At 45.9% G+C, this 12,623-nt stretch overlaps 1 long non-coding RNA gene across 1 annotated transcript in view; it reads left to right on the forward strand.

The window, feature by feature from the left end:
- Positions 1 to 12,129, forward strand: part of LOC147112739 (uncharacterized) — a 37,256-nt gene extending 25,127 nt beyond the window's left edge. The window contains exon 2 of the long non-coding RNA XR_015079561.1: positions 11,450 to 12,129. This is a non-coding gene — a long non-coding RNA (uncharacterized LOC147112739). The remainder of the gene's footprint in view (positions 1 to 11,449) is intronic.
- Positions 12,130 to 12,623: the final 494 nt, after the last annotated feature.

Genomic DNA, 12,623 nt, shown 5'->3' on the forward strand with positions numbered 1-12,623 from the left:
TCTCCTTGCAGCTGGCCTGTTTCTAACAAGACGGGAAATAGGAGCCAGAAGCACGAAAATGGGAAACCACTATCAAAATAGGATTAGCAAAGCAGTTAACAGGCTGTTAACTGCCTTAACTAGCTGTTCCATCAGTTCCAGTTGGGTCAGTTTGGGAGCAGCTGATCTGACACTCACAAAAATCGCGTGGGGTCGAAATGGAGGCGGATTGGGTGTCTGAAGCCATTTTTTCCGATTTTCGCTGCTGACCCGCCTCCAAACCCGCCTCCTCAGGGCTATTAAAATCGAGCCCAAAGTATTTGTTTAATTTCTCTGCCATTTCATTATTCCCCATAATTTCTCCTGTCTCAGCCTGTAAGGGACCGACATTTACTTTAGCTAATCTTTTCCTTTTTATATACCTATATAGAAGCTTTTAGAATCTTTTTTAATGTCTCTCACTAGTTTACTCTCATATTCTATTTTCCCTTTCTTTATCAATTTCTTACATAGAAACATAGAAACATAGAAGATAGGAGCAGGAGTAGGCCATTCGGCCCCTCGAGCCTGCTCCGCCATTCAATGCGATCATGGCTGATCATCCAAATTCAGTACCTTGTCCCTGCTATCTCCCCATATCCCTTGATCCCTTTAGCCTTAAGAAATATATCTAACTCCTTCTTGAATATATTTAATCAATTTGCCTCAACTGTCTTCTGTGGTAGAGAATTCCACAGGTTCACCACTCTCTGGGTGACGAAATTCCTCCTCATCTCAGTCCTAAATGGCTTACCCCTTATCCTTAGACTGTGACCCCTGGTTCTGGACTCCCCCGCCATCAGGAACAGCCTTCCTGCATCTAGTCTGTCTAGTCCTGTTAGAATGTTATAAGTTTCAATGAGATCCCCTCTCATTCTTCTAAACTCTAGCAAATATAAGCCTAATCGACCCAATCTCTCTTCATACGTCATTCCTGCCATCCCAGGTATCAGTCTGGTGAATCTTCGCTGCACTCCCTCCATGGCAAGAACATCCTTCCTCAGATAAGGTGACCAAAACTGCACACAATACTCAAGGTGTGGTCTCACCAAGGCCCTGTACAACTGCAGCAAGACATCTTTTCTCCTGTACTCGAATCCTCTCGCTATGAAGGCCAGCACACCATTTACCTTCTTAACCGCCTGCTGCACCTGCATGCTTACCTTCAGCAACTGGTGCACAAGGACACCCAGGTTTCGTTGCACTTCCCCTTTTCCCAATCTATTGCCGTTCAGATAATAATCTGCCTTCCTGTTTTTGCCACCAAAGTGGATAACCTTGCATTTATCCACATTATACTGCATCTGCCATGCATCTGCCCAATCGCCCAACCTGTCCAAATCATACTGGAGTTTCTCTGCATCCTCCTCACAGCACACACACCCACCCAGCTTTGTGTCATGTGCAAACTTGGAGATATTGGCCTAGAAATTCAGTCGCGTTTGCGCCCACTTATTGGCTAAAGAGTGGTTTGCGCCGGAAGTTTTTTAGCGCCCGAAATTCAGTTGGTCCCTAACATCGGCGTTAGCCGGTAGCGCTGCGCCGGCACCAATGACGTCATCGGTGTGCGCAGCGCCCCGGCTCCAATGTGATTCCGTGCCGACCGCCAAATTCAGTTGCGGCCGCCTCGCCTGTGGCGGCCGCAAACAGCGTTTGAAAAACGGTGCCTTGCAGCTCCGAGAGGCCGGCGCATAAAGGTGGACGGGCGGTCGGCCGCTTTCCCGGCGGCCGCCTGGCCGCACCTCCCTCCCCGGACTCCTGCACCACCCCCCCGCGGCATTGGTGTCTGACTCCCACGAGCCTGGCACTTCTCCGTGGTGCCGGGCTCATTTGCCGGGGGAATCCAGTGGCGATCTCACTGCTGCAGGCAGCTCCTCCTTAAGAGAAGGAGGAGGCCTGCAGTACCCCAGCCTGCTGCACCGCATCGGGTGCCGCAGCGGCAGCTGGACGCCTGCAATTGACTTTCATCGCCCCAAGCGAGGCGGCCAAACCCTGCAATAGCGCCCGCCTCTGTCTTGGGGCGCCGCAACTGAATTTCAGGCGGGCGCTACGGGAATCCGGGCGAGCGCTAAATTTCGGGCGCTAAAGACCTGGCGGGGCCTTACTGAATTTCTAGGCCATTATATCTAGTTCCTTCGTCTAGATCATTAATATATATTGTGAATAGCTGGGGTCCTAGCACCAATTCCTGCATTACCCCACTAGTCACTGCCTTCCACTCGGAAAAAGACCTGTTTATTTCAACTCTTTGCTTCCTGTCTGCCAACCAGTTTTCTATCCAAGTCAGTACCTTACCCCCAATCCCATGTGCTTTAACTTTGCACGCTAGTCTCTTTTGCGGGACTTTATCGAAAGCCTTCTGAAAGTCCAAATACACCACATCCACTGGTTCTCCCTTATCTATTCTACCAGTTACATCCTCAAAAAATTCCAGTAGATTAGTCAAGCATGAATTACCTTTTGTAAATTCATGTTGACTTTGTCCGATCCTGTCACTGTTTTCCAAGTGCTCTGCTATTACATCTTTTATAATGGACTCTAGCATTTTCCCCACTACCGATGTAAGGCTTACCAGTCTATAATTCCCCGTTTTTTCTCTACCACCTTTTTTAAATAGTGGGGTAACATTAGCTACCCTCCAATCCATGGGAACTGTTCCAGAGTCTATAGAATTTTGGAAGATGACCAGCAATGCATCTACTATTTCTAGGGCCACTTCCTTAAGTACCCTAGGAGGTAGATTATCAGGCCCTGGGGATTTATCGGTCTTCAATCCCGTCAATTTCCCTAACACCATTTCCCTACAAATACTGATTTCATTCAGTTCCTCCCTCTCATTAGACCCTATGTTCCCCGACATCTCTGGGAGGTTATTTGTGTCCTCCTTTGTGAAGACAGAACCAAAGTATGTATTTAATTGGTCTGCCATGTCTTTGTTCCCCATTATAAATTCCCCTCATTCTGACTGCAGGGACCTACACTTGATTTTTCCAATCTTTTTCTCTTCACATATCTATAGATTTCTTGGTCCTACTTTGCTGAATTCTAAAATCCACCCAATCCTCAGGCTTACTACTCTTTTTGCCAACTTTATAAGCCTCTTCCTTTGATCTGATACTATCTTTAACATCTCTTAGCCATGGTTGGACCATTTTTCCTGTGCGGTTTTTGTGTAGTGACACTACAGCTAAGGTATGATGAGTTCCACAAGAATGAAACGAGAATAAAACATGACAGAGAAATGTAAAGATCATAAGTAAACATTTCACAATAATTGCACAACACTATACATTCTTTAGTAATGCATTTAATTTTGGATTATAATAAAATATAAGCCCTGGTCTAAACATTTTTAAAGCTAAAAGGTTTTATTATACATTGAAGACAGCCTTTTGCAAAATTACCACAATCTACTTGATCTCCATAATTTGCCAACGGATTCACTGTTTCAATCAGAAACTTAGTAAAGACAAAAGGAACCATATTTTCAAGAGCCAATGATTCTGCCTGACTCAAATATCCAGCAAAGTATCCAATAAAAAGACAAATTGCACAATCAGGGAAATAAATAGATTCTACTGTACATTAATGGAACTAGATCATAAGAGCACAGAGCAGATACAAGAACAAGAGCAGTGTTTGTCTTTTCAACTGTATGCCCAAAATGCACTATGACCCCTACTACATAACTCAGGCTGAAATATGGTCAGACGGCGCAAACTGCAGGATTTGCCTTGCTGTTTTCCTTGCTAAATTTGAACAGGAGACCAATTTTGCCATTTCATGCTTTGAAGTAAGTTCCACTATTCCACTTAAGAAAACAATCAGCAACCTTTCTCTTCTCTATTCCTGATCCTTGCCAGCATGTTGCCTGCTTGGATGCCCAGAATTTTGAAAGGATTTTGTGGCATTTCAGTAGTTTGAGCCATATTCCCCCCATATAAATGGTGCTTCTTCTCACTCTTTGACCTTAGAATTCCAAGACTAAAGGTCAGATTGATTTACTTTTGGCAACCCTGGAGGGTCAAACTAATCATTTTATGTTTGTTCTTTTTTTTCTAAAGTGCTATCGATAAGGAACTACATTGTCACAAACCTCTGGAATTCTTTGGTCACTTCATTTGTATGGCCTTTCCTTTTGCTGATTGCAGCCTAACATGTTCTCAATAAGTAAGGTGCACTGCATTAAATCGCTCTCTATAAACACAAATTCACAATGGTTGTGCTGATTAATTGTGCTTTTAGGTTTAGCTGCATATGTATAGCTGCATAATCATTTTAGCTATTTTTTCTCATATGTTTAGAAATGAATATAAACAGCATAAATCCATTTATAACCTATTGCTCTATCAGATGGTTGGTTTGATAAGCTGTTGTAGTGACTTATAATAATGATACCCTTTAGGTCAACTGCATCTCGGGTTTTGCTTTAAAAGGATTTATCCCAAAAAAAGACAAAATATTTATTTGTAAAAGAAGCAAACATTAAAAGAGAAGAATGAGAAAATGTTATTCAGCCAACCTGGCATTTAGGTTTATGTCCAGGACTCAGTCAAATTATTTAATTTCCTATTTGCTGGCTATCTGGTTATCCCATGCATTTCTAAATGTTCACTAATTTGATCTTGAATTATGGCTTAATAGTTTTCTTCCAAATTACATAGACTAACTGGCGTATAGTTATTCAGTTTATCTTTCTTTCCATTTTTGAACAAGTTATAGATCTAAGAAAGATTGAAAAATTGTGATCAGAAATTCTGCTACCTCCTCTCTGGCTTCCTTCAACAGACAAGGGTGCATCTCATCAGGGTCTCATCATATGCATCTTATTCACCTAGATTTCTGCTCATTTTTTTCAGAACCAATTTCTTTTCTGCAGTTATTTTTAACAATTGTTATACATCTTCCCCTCCTGTCATTTATAAAAACTTGCTTGAAATATTTATGTAATATCTCTGCCATGCCTTTATCCTTCACAGCTTCATTCATTCCTTCATCCCTTTGCAATTCTACCCTCTCTTTACCTATTCATTTGCTTTTAATACACTTATAAAAGCATTTATTATTTCCTTATATATTGATCTAGAAATCCTTTCTCAGCATATCTTCACATTTTCAGTACTGTGAAGTGTTGGAAGGATTTGCAGGCTGATTAACAGTTTGACTGGCCACGCTATGAATACTCCTTTCATGGCCATAACCATTTTATACCATTATTCCTAAATGATGGGAGAGTTTTATGGGCTCTGACAACCCATACGATGAGCAGGGCGCCACCCACACCCATACCCAATGGACACGACTATCCCGCTGGATGTCAACCTAGAATTCAGAGCGAGAGCTCCGGTCTCTGCTCTCCACTCACTGGGAATATCTGAAACAGCATCTGAACCCTGCACCTTCTGACTCAGAGGTAGGAATGCTAACTATTAATCAAAAGGCAACAATTAACAAAGCAAAACAGAATCCTGAGCTATATTGCCAAATAATGCTGAGACCTGGGCCTGAATTTTCTTTACCTGGACAGGTCCAATGCAGGTGGCCACCATGGCAGGCCATGAGCCCATTACTGGTTCCATGCCGCTCCACAGAATGACTTTACGTTAAAGCCTGCCCTGCGCATTACCCGGCCCAATTAAAAGGTGCCTGCCTGGTGACATCATCAATGACGTGTTTTCAACCGGGATATTTAAGGGAGCCATGGCCACATTGCATTTGAAGGTTCATCTAGGAGTGTGCAGTAAGTGCATTTCACAATTCCACTGCTGCACACACCACCAGAGATGACTGCACAGGGGCAGAGGGCTGCACCCAAGTTCTCCGATGACTTCCTCCATATGCTTGGGGAGGGAGTCAGAGCACGCAGGGAGGTCCTCTTCTCTGCTGATGGGAGGAAGAGACCTCCCCAGCAGAACAAAGGAGCCTGGCTCCAATTGGCAGAGGAGATAAATAGCAGGGATGTCGTCAGGAGGACCTGGGTGCAGTGACGCAAACACTTCAACGATCTTGTTAGATCAAGACAGGTGCGTAAAAAGCCACACTCGCCTTCATCCTGCTGTGCCGCTCATCACATCCCCATTACTCTGCCTTTCCAACCCTTATCCTTCACATCCTTACTCACACCAACACAATTTGCACCTCCACCCATCCCTCTCACGCTATCTACATTATCACATCCGGAAATTACTAGTCACCTCTCACACTCACCCTTATCCTAGTGCAATCATACCAACTAACAACACACAAGGAGGCCACTTGGAATTGCCACCCCACTCAATCATAGTCACCCTCTACAGATGTAACCCATCCATTCCTTACACTCATTCCATCACGCTCACTCAACCTTCTCTTCTTTCCCTCCTTGCAGGAAAAGAGAGCCCAAAATAAGGAGAGGGAGAGAACTGATGGTGTAATGGAATCAATGGCTACCCTGACCACAGCAGAGGAGGCTGCCTTAGAGCTGCCGGGAGTTGCCGTGCACCTGGAGGTGGGAGACGGAGAGAGGGGGACATCTCAGCAACCTGGTGACAGAATTACATATCATACAGCTGCATGGCATTCATCAGTCACTCATATGGGGGTTGATGTCAGCAGCCATTGAATGGTCATTATGTGCATAATGTTATCTGTACCCATTCTACATATGACATATCTAACTCATCTCTTTACTCTCCCACAGATCTATCAAGATTCTCCACCACTGTCCAGGAGCAAGAGGAAGACGACTCCTCAGAGGAGCCTCCAGCCTCTGAGGGTGCACCATCACCAGACAGAAGCGTACCCAGCACCAGCGCAGAAATGAACATCTCAGTGGGTCCCTCGCGGGATGACTGCTAGTGTTCAAAGAATGGAGGAGTCCATCTCCAACATGAGCACCACCGTGTCGCAGGCGATGGTGACTGTAGGCTCTTCTATGGATAGGATGGCCACCTGCATGGAACAGTTAATGCACCACTCAGAGGAGCACATGGTCTCTATGCAGAATAGATGGCTATCTATGGAGGATAGATAGCTATCTATGGACAATAGATGGCAAAGGTTCATAGACCTCTTGTCTAGGAGGGATGTCAGTGTAGACATGGGTCCTCATGACCACACTGATGTACACTGATGTACAGCAAGGTGCTCTCCAGCTCCTTGCTAGCAGGGAAGTGTGGGTGGCCCATGAGCGGATGATGGTGAGAGGGGACATGAAATTGGGGGCTCCTCTCAAAATGCTCATACTTGTCCCCCATTGCCACCCCCTCAGTAAGAGCCCCAGATGCCTCCCCGGACATCGATGGCCGAGTCTGCCACTGCACAGATGCAGGAGGAGCAGACTTTGGCGGGCCCATCAGAGGCTCCAAAACCCAGAGGATGTCCGCCAAAATTGTCTGTGCAGTCGCAGCAGGGAAGTGAGGAGACTGCCTCTACCTCTGCTGAAGCCACAGGGGTAGCACCACATAGAAGCATGTGTAAGAAAGATGCCACACAATTAGATTCACAAGGGTAGCCACTTGGATATTTTATTCAACATTAATGTGAAGTTTCAGTTAATTTAATGTGAATACATTTATTTCTTTTCAAAACTTTCTGGTCTTGGACAAATTTGTGTGCACCATCGGAAGTGGCTTAGCTAGTTGGAGTGAAGGGTCAGACATTACTTTACCTCCAGCAATGGTGGTGACTGTGAAAGGAATGGATTGGTCATTGTGGGGATGCTTTATGGTGTGGCTGTGGGGTGATGCCCACCTGGCGAAGCTTGTGGCAGCTATATGGGTGTGCTGTGTAAAGTTAAATAAATCTGGCCATGATGAGGCCATCCAGCTCCTGCTCCTTCTCATCTTCCAGCTGATGCTCCTCCTCCTCCTCCTCTGAAGAGGCTGTGAGCTCAGAGTCTTGCTCCTCATGCAGCACTAATCCTCGCTGCTGCGCTATATTGTGTAGGGCACAGCAGACCACGACAATTCTGGAGACCCTGGCTGGTGCATACTGAAGGGCTCTTCCAGATCTGTCAAGGCATCTGAATCACATTTTGAGCATGCCTATTGTCTGCTCTATGACACATCTGGTGGAGATGTGGCTTTCATTATATCTCTCCTCAGCATCAGTACTTGGCCTCCTCAAGGGTGTCATGAGCCACATCTTCAGTGGATAGCCCTTGTCCCCAAACAGCCAGCCATAAAGTATGTTTGGAGGAGCGAAGAGCTAAGGGAGGGTGGACTTGCGCAGGACGAAAGAATCATGACAGCTACCAGTGAATTTGGCACACTCATGCATAATAATCTTCCTATGGTTGCAGACCAGCTGCACATTGAGGGAGTGGAAGCCCTTGCAATTGACAAAGGGTGATGATGGGGTGCCCTGATGGCCACATGTGTGCAGTTAATGAGGCCCTGCACCTGTGGGAAGCCAGCCCGAGTGACAAAGTCAAGCATCCGCTCAGTAACACTGGCTTCATCCATGGCAAAGTTGATATAAATTGGCTGACTTGTCAAAGAGGGCATCGGTGATTGTGTGATGCATCTGTGGGCAGCCGACTGCGAGATGCTGCAAATATCTGCTGCAGATCCCTGGAAGGAACCTGAGGTGAAGAAGTTGAGGGCACTGGTGACTTTGACAGTTATTGGTAAGGCGTGTCCACCCACTCCTCTGGGCTGCAGGTCTTCCTCCAGCGATGTGCAAAGTCTGCGATGACCTGGCGTGATAACCTGAGCCTCCTTTGGCACTGCTGCTCAGTCATGTTGAGGAAGCTCATCCTCTGCCTGTATACCCTGTATTGGGGGTATCGCCTCCGATGCGGTGCAGCCCTGCGCTGATGGCCTCTACCCTGTGGGGCATCAGGGCATTGAGGAGAAGGCTGTTGATGGTGTTGTTCGTGCTGCTGGTGTGCCTGATGCTGCTGGTGTTGGGGCTCATTGTGGTCAGATTCTGAGGACCAAGGTGAGACAGCATAAACTGCACCCATGCTGATGGAAGAGATGGCAGGTGAAGTAGAGTTGACAAAAGCAACCTGTCAATGGTGAGAGAGGTTCTTCCAATGAGGTGACAAAGGATGGAAACTTTGCTGGAAAAACTTACAGCCTGCAGAAAACTCATTCTGTGCTGGGAATGTAGTTAGCAACAGCTTCTGCCTGAGGAAAGTGACCAGCTGTCAGGTGGGAGCTTTTAAACTACATTTCATGCTGTCAATAATTAGCTGGAGCAATGGCCACTCAACTCCCACCTCAGGTTGACAGACATGGTTCCCGAGATGCGTGAATCCAGTGGCTATGCAGGGAACTTTAAAATGTAGGGGGAAAAAGGCTCTTAAGTGTCTATAAATAAGGTTATAATGATTTCAATTAGGTCGCCCGCCTCTGCCGGTCGGGTCGCTGCTGCACCGGCAAACGTGCTCGAGGGAAAGGTGCGTGGGGGCGGGATGACAGCGGGTTCCTGACCCGCTCCCACTTTTTTCAAATTTCCCACTCAACCCGCTTCCATTCCCGCCTGCACGGACCCCATAAAATTCTGGCCCATCATGCTGAAACTGTATAGTGATCTGATCAAGCTGCAACTTCAAGCTATACGTAGTTCTGATCATCGAGACACAAGAAAAGCATCAAAGTTAAGTTTCTAGTTAATCCATGTCTGGAGGACAAGAAGACATGGTACCACCTGGTAAAACTCTAGGTCAACACTGATGTCAGCAAGCACTTTTTTAAAGATAGAATGATTACTGCCTGCAATGATTTTCTGGGTCGGCTAGTGGAGTCATTCAAGGGACAATTAGACACTGAGAGGGAGGGAATTGTAGATTTCTCTGGAAAGGTGAGCTGGACTGGTTGAATGGTTGAATGGCCTGCTAGTGCACTGTTATATATTTACCATTGCATTTCAACTCTTGTGTGGCAAAATTCTCTCCACAAATCACTTCTCAGCTGAAAAAAATACTCACCTGTGTCAAGCATTCCAGCACCCTGAGTCTTCATTGGTCAGACCACAACCACCAGGGGTTGTGCTGCCCACCTAGCCAAGATCATAGCCTGGACCCTTGAAGATTTGCACTGGGGGCTTTCAGGTCATCTACAAGTTGTTTCTGTGGTGGGGTGAGGAGGGGTGGAGAAACTTAACACCCCAGTGCTGGCCAGGTAATCTTTGGCTAGCCATTTTGGGAAAGTCTGCTGGGGGCATCAGTAATGGTTTCTTGTGGTTGCGATCCCAGCATATATGTCGGGATCACAGGACCATGGATTTTCAGGGCCCATGAGTTCACCATTAATGACCTTTAGAAAGCCTTAGCAGGTAAAAAATCAGCTTTATTGCTTCTTTAACTCCTTTATTTTTTTTGGAGGGGTAGGAATCTCTGAATAGAATTAAACAAGGGCCAATAATTTGTTGAAGCTCTTTTTCAATATTCCACTGCTTTCTGTTTATCTACATTTTTGCTGAAAAGACTGGAGTGTCAGACTTAATATTACTCATCTGAATGCTTACCATTTCTATACTGTTATGAGATAAATAACAGATTTCATATGGCACCACCAATTCCACATAAACTGCACAAAAGCTTCAGACCCCAAAGCTCCCCTGACCAACATACGACAACCTACTGGAATGCAAGGACATTTAATCAGTTCGGTATGGTTGAAAACAAGTTGAAAGTGTGGGCTGATTCCTGTATAATTGTCAACACTATATTATTCTACAGACCCTGCAAGTCTATTCTTCTCTTCTGTAAAGAAGGCTCTTAGCATTCTTTGTACTGACAGCTTTGTGTCTGTAATTGACCAGAGACACCCTTGCCCTCAGCTTACTATTTACAGTTAATCTACCTCAGCCTTTCTAGGGCCTTCCGAAGAGCAACATTAGGAAGATGAAAGATGGGCAGGACAAAGACTGATATTTTGGTCAAGGATTCAGAACAGGGGTGATCCATTCAAAAATGCAAACATGTATTTTCTGTTTAAAAAAAAAATGAAAGGTAAGTGTCACATTTCCAGATCTTCCACAGAAAGGATTTGGAAAAAGAGTTGCTTTTAAGTGTTAGGGGGTTAAAGCAAAGTGTATTCACACAAATTTAAGAAATTGCAGTAAGATGATAGATGGTGAAAGTTTTCCCCCAAAGACTATAAGCAATAAGCAAATTGTTAGCTTCTTTCTGTAATCGATAAACACCTCACACCTGTTGGGGAGTCTCTGGGTCCCAGGCACTCAGCAAGAATTGTCTGGCAGGCCTTCCTGTCTAGCAGTGAACACAGGGATATTAAAATAGATACAATGAAACAGGCAATCAAGGGCATGGGAGGGAGCATTCCCACCTTGAAACCCCTCATCTCCTTCAAGGACAAGGCCATACAGTTCATGAGGAGTCCCTCGGCTCTTGCTGTGGAAGATGACGAGGTCGACAGCATTTTGCCAGTGCCAGGTTAGTGACTCACCCATTGTTTCCTTTTACTCTCCAATCCTACAGATCCAACACAGCAGCGGGCAGCAAAGGAGGAGGAAGATCATGGTGAAGGGTATGATGAGGACCAAGTCACCCTGAAACCACAACTGCATGATAGTGCCACTTCTCAGGACAGCAGCACATACCAGGACTGCAGTCACCCCCCCGACCCCGCCCCCCCACCTCGTCAGAGCACCATGCAAGTGGAACATGTGAGGTGAGACCAGGCTGTTCAGGAGCATAATCCAGAGATGCAGCCAGCAACAGTTCAAGATCTTCCACAGAAAGGATTTGGAAAAAGAGTTGCCATGGGACGAGGGTCAGATCAGTCTCACGGCCCTTCTGTGCTGCAGTAGGAGCAAGCCACTTCCCCCAATCCTGTACCTCAGGCAGCATTTAAGAAGATGTGTCCATAGGGCATACTATCTTTGTTTGACATTGGGTGGTGGGGGTGGGGGGAGCTTTGGGGTCTGAAAATCTTCCGATGGTCTGATGCTCTGTGAAGTGGTCAGAAGCACCTCCACACACTTCAGCAGTGGTAACAGAGGCACCATAGATGAACAGAAAGTACTGGAATGTTGAGAGAAAGTGCCAACAAACTAGTTATCCTCTAAGCATCTATGTGCAAGCAATAGATTCCCATGGAAGTTGTCACAGTAAAACTAATGTTTGGTGTTTGGTTGAAGATAAAAGAAGGTGTGTCAGGGAAATCTCCAGAATCATTGATGTGCCTCAATAATTCCGAGACTCGAAGGTAGCAGAACAAAACAAGGCTTTTATTAACTTAGAACGAAACACGTAAGCGAGAGAGATGTCGTCCTTCTGGAGATTGGGGCTAGACTGAAGCTAGCTTACAAACGGGGCCAGGTATGGGCGGAGCCCTACACACAGCACATTCCAGCACATTCCAGTATACAATACAGCACATTCCAGTACACAATACAATGAGGTCTGGGGGAAGGGAAATGACACTGAAACCGATCTCAGTCACAGGCAGTGATGAATGGAAATATTTCATCACATTCACCCCTTCTATAGATTTAGTCTGTTCGGGGGTTTGATAGTCCTCTGCGACCGACGTGGCTGTTGCGGTGCCGCGGGTGTCGGCTGGGTGTCCCCGGTAGCCTCCTGGGTCTCTGCCGGGGGTGCCGCCAGGGTTGTTGAAGGGGTAGTTGGTGGGGGTGCCGTTGGTCGGTGT

The sequence above is a fragment of the Somniosus microcephalus genome, chromosome 9 (assembly GCF_052327205.1).
Source record: "Somniosus microcephalus isolate GS21.2 chromosome 9, FLI_Smic_1.0, whole genome shotgun sequence".
In the NCBI taxonomy this organism is placed as follows: domain Eukaryota; kingdom Metazoa; phylum Chordata; class Chondrichthyes; order Squaliformes; family Somniosidae; genus Somniosus; species Somniosus microcephalus.